General features: G+C 36.5%; 1 non-coding gene across 1 annotated transcript; it reads right to left on the minus strand.

Moving 5' to 3' along the window:
- Nucleotides 1–2,533: 2,533 nt before the first annotated feature.
- LOC121231536 (small nucleolar RNA R71) lies at nt 2,534–2,640 on the minus strand. Its single transcript, XR_005929594.1, has one exon. It is a non-coding gene; the product is annotated as a small nucleolar RNA R71 (small nucleolar RNA).
- Nucleotides 2,641–5,022: the final 2,382 nt, after the last annotated feature.

Here is a 5,022-nt window from a genome sequence, read left to right on the forward strand (position 1 = left end):
TTCATACCCATTCTTACTTAAATTCATGCAAATCCGGTTAAATTCTTGTCGAAAAATAATTAAATATTATAAAATAATTAAATTGTGTTAAAAATATGAACATGGTGAATTTAGTTAATTTTATACTCAATTTTGATTAATTTTGACTATTTTCAACAGATTCGCGCAAAGGGCGAAAATTGGCTCGACTGACACCGCTAAAAGCACAAAACTGAGAAGCAATTTGAAGTATCGAGGCACATGAATTTCCAGCCTAAGACGGTCCAAAAATGTGTATTAATTCATAATGTAATTAATTTTAATTTATTCCCTATTTAATTTGGGTTAAATAAATTATTTTAAATTAATTATGGAGAAAAGGTCCAGTTCAACCGCACTGATCGAACCATATTGAATGAACAGACCCAGCCACTAATTGGGCTGCCCAGAACCATCCATATGCTGACCCAAACCATCATTTTATCTGATAAAATATGCTTGCAAAAAGGCCCTCGAAAGACTTCTAATTTTCATTCAAACCCCACCTTTAATTATGGCTTTGTAGATTTGCCCCATGCCATTTTTAGCAAAGTTGAAAGTCTGAACTCTTTCCAAGTAGATGGCCGACCATAGGGGGGCTCTTTGGCTACTGGAATTTTCTATTTTTAGCAGCCAAAATCAGCAATAGAAGCTACCCCTTGCTGATCATTCAAATCATCCCTCATTCCACAACATTCTCTCATTCTCTATTCTCCTCTCTCACTTTTTCTCTCACTTTTTCCATCCCATTTCCCTTATTGTTCAAGTGCCGATTTATTCTCTTGGGAAAGAGGCTCTCATCAGCCATTTTGGAGCAGCAATTAGGTGTTCATAAGCCACCTTGATAGTCGAGGGTAATGAAGAACGAAGAATGGAGCAACTAGTCAAGCCACAGAGAAACACTGGATTTGCTTCTTGTTCCCTATCTCTTTAATTTTTGTTGTTTTGATGAACATGTTTATGAATATTTATGCTATTGAAATGGTTATCTTAATCAATTTAGCTTAAAATTAAGTTTGTGTTGGGTTGATTATATTCTGCCTACTTGAATTGTTAAAATGATGTTTATGCTTTAATAGGCCTCGGTAAATTGCTTGGTTAAGTAAAATCATGCCTAAGTTATTTTTGCAATATGATTGTTAAATAACTAATGAATTAATTATTTAAACGAATTGAAATTATAATTAATTGACACAATACTTAATCAGTACATATTTATTCTTCTAAGGTAGCTGAAGGTTAAATTAGCAATGTATATGGTGATATTATTGCCTTGTATAACTTGCAAGATTATTGTGATTAAACTGTTTAAAGGTAGGGATGCCTTGTTACATCACATAGTTTTTTATATGCTTATTAGATTTAATTAAACGTTTGAATTGACATAGGGATATGCAAGAGATTAGTTCAATTAATGAATATCTATGTACGATAACATGTTTGCTTATTAGAATCTGTTTAGTCGATTGAATTGACATAGGGATATGTCAAGAGATGAATGGATTTTTGTATGTGAGTATGTTCAGGAGTTAGCCAATTACCGAGCTGCCGTGAATTTATTCATAACAATGTAAACATGTATGTTACCTTGATTAAATCTTATTTGAAATCGTGCATTAGAACTCCTTTGTTTTATTTAATTATTTACTTAGTTTTTAAATAGTTTTTGACCATCTTTTAAAACAAAATTATTTTTACCTCACCAAAATGTTTTACAATTAATTTCATAAATAATTCTTTTTACAGTCCCTGTGGGTATGATAACTCGACATTACTTGTCACTTTATTACTTGTTGCAATTGTGTACACTTGCACATTTTTCCATCGTTCCAAGTTTTTGGCGCCGTTGCCAGGGACTGTTTTAAAAAGCCATTATTTATGAATTTGTTAGTTTTACATTTTGGTTTATTTTTCTGTTTAATTTTTAACTTAATTAATTTTTCTCTGATAATTTCAGGTGTTTATGAATATTGACCAGATTATTGACTTACTCCCTGTAGACCCTGAGATAGAACGAACCTTTCGACAGCGAAGAAGACAAGCGAACTAGAGAAAGACCGAAGAAATGAACTTTGAAAATTTGATCCAAGGGAATGGAGCAAACCCTGCTCAAAATCCTATCCTTATTGCTGATAATAGGGATAGAGCCTTAAGACAACATGTTGTGCCAGTATTTAACGATCTTAATCCGGGCATTAGGAGACCCGAAATCGAGGCACAACAATTCGAGCTGAAGCCAATCATGTTCTAGATGCTTCAGACTGTGGGCCAATTCAATGGAATCCTACTGAAGATCCTCATCTTCACCTAAGACTATTTATGGAGGTGAACGACTCTTTCAAATTAGCTGGAGTACTCGAAGATGCATTATGATTGAAGTTGTTCACATATTCGCTAAGGGACAGAGCTCGAGCCTGGTTGAATTCATTGCCACCAAACTCAATTTCTACATGGCAATGGTAAGAGTCAGCCGAAAGATTTCTTATGAAGTATTTCCCACCTAGCAAGAATGCTAAGTTAGAGGAACGAGATCACCGCCTTCTAATAAATGGATGATGAGTCCTTATATAAGGCATGGGAATGATACAAAGAACTATTACAGAAATGCCCTCATCACGGAATCCCACATTGCATCCAACTTGAGACATTTTATAATGGTCTCAATACTCACACGAAGATGGTAGTGAACGCTTCTGCTAACGGTGCTCTCCTTTCTAAGTCTTATAATGAGGCTTACGAAATCATCGAGAGGATTGCCAGTAACAATTATCAATGGCCAATCAATCGAGCCGCGTCAGGAAGACGAGTCACTGGAATACATGAAGTGGACGCTCTCACTTCACTTGCATCTCAGGTATTTTCAATATCCTCAATGCTTAAGAATCTTACCACTAATGGGTCAAACAGTTTTGCAGCCCAACCTCCTCACCAATTTGAGAGTATAGCCTGTGTTTATTGTGGGGAAAGACATTTGTTCGAAAAATGTCCATCGAACCCCAAATCCGTATATTACATGGGTAACCAAAACCAAAATCAAGGAAGGCAAGGACTGCAATCCAACTTCTATAACCCATTGTGGTGGAACCACCTGAATGTTTCCTGGAGTAACCAAAGGGCTGGAACCAGTAACAACTACGCCCAATCTAGACCGACTCAGCCGCCTAGTTTTTCCCCAACAAGTTTAGAACCTAGTTCAAGCTGAACCATCCAATAGCTTGGAGAATCTGTTAAAGGCATACATGGCAAAGAATGATGCCTTAATTCAAAGCCAAGCAGCTACATTAAAGAATCTAGAAAACCAAATGGGCCAGCTTGCAACTGAACTTAGGAACTGACCATAAGGTGTTTTACTTAGTGATACGGAGAATCCAAGAAATCTGGGGAAAGAACATTGCAAAGCGTTAACATTGAGGAGCGGAAACATAGTAGAGCCCAACACTATTGAAACTGAAAAGGAGCTAGCTAATGCTCAAGACTCAGAGGAAGTCCAACCGAGTGTTGAAATTCTAGTTTCACAAGAACCAGAATCTACAAAACCCGACAAGGTAATTCCAGAACCAGCTAATTCTGATCAACTAACAACTCCGTTAGATACAGAATTGCCATAGAAAACTAATCAACCAGTTCCAGTAAAGAAACCTCCACCACCCTACCCTCAAAGACTTCAGAAGCAGAAGTAGGAAATTCAATTTAAGAAATTCCTAGACATACTCAAGAAACTTCACATCAACATCGCGTTGGTTGAAGAACTTGAACAAATGTGGAACTACGTCAAATTCATTAAGGATATCCTATCCAAAAAATAAAGACTTAGAGAATTTGAGATGGTAGCTCTGACGAAGGAATGCAGCGCATATCTTCAAGACAAATTACCCCCAAAATTGAAGGATCCTGAATGTTTTACCATACCTTGCAACATTGGAGCAATGTATTGTGGTAAGGCACAATGTGACTTGGGTGCAAGTATAAACTTGATGCCTATGTCAATATTTAGAAAGTTGGGGATAGGTAAAGTTAGACATACTACGGTCACACTTCAACTAGCAGATTGATCTTTAGCACATCCAGAAGGAAAAATCGAGGACGTATTGGTACGAGTAGATAAATTTATCTTCCCTACTGATTTTGTTATCCTAGACTTTAAAGCAGACAAAGAAGTGTCGATTATCTTAGGAAGACCGTTCTTAGCAATCAGAAGAGCCCTTTTTGATGTGTAGAAGGGCAAGCTTACTATGCGTGTTCAGGATGACCAGGTGACATTTAACATTTTGTAAGTCTATGCTATTTCCTGACACAATTGATGATTGTTCTGCAATATCCGATTTAGAGGATTTAATAGTGGAAAAGAAGCTCAACTGTGTTGAGGATCCGTTTGAACAAATTTTGACATCAGATCCTCCAAATGATGAAGAGGAGGATGAACACTTAGCTTGTTAGAAGCTAATCAAAGGGGATTTAATCCGTAATCCCGCATCTTTGGAGTTAGAGAAAAGGGATTATGCCCAACCAAAAGCGTCAATCGAGGAGCCACCTAAATTAGAACTGAAGGTACTTCCCTCACATTTGAAATACGTTTATTTAGGTAACTCTTCTACTTTGCCTGTGATTGTTTCAACAGAATTAAATATTGAGCAAGAAGAGAAACTCATCTTGGTGTTGAAACAATTCAAGAAGGCTATCGGATGGACCATAGTCGATATCCACGGTATTAGTCCATCTATATGCATGCACAAGATTATCCTAAAAGATGACGAAAAAGGGACGATTGATGGACAACGAAGATTGAACTCCATCATGAATGATTGATACGTGATATTCGCGAAAGGTTTTAAAATTTATAATTAATCATTCTAGAAACTAACTATTATCACGATGAAGGGGAGTGTACCTATCGAACAGTAGTATAGCTTTAGTAAGACCGGATTGTCGAACCCAAAGGAACCAAGAGTACTAGTAATTACTTCCTTTTTATTATCTAGCCTAAGAATTAAGGGGTTTGTTTAT

The sequence above is a fragment of the Gossypium hirsutum genome, chromosome A06 (genome assembly GCF_007990345.1).
Source record: "Gossypium hirsutum isolate 1008001.06 chromosome A06, Gossypium_hirsutum_v2.1, whole genome shotgun sequence".
Lineage (NCBI taxonomy): Eukaryota > Viridiplantae > Streptophyta > Magnoliopsida > Malvales > Malvaceae > Gossypium > Gossypium hirsutum.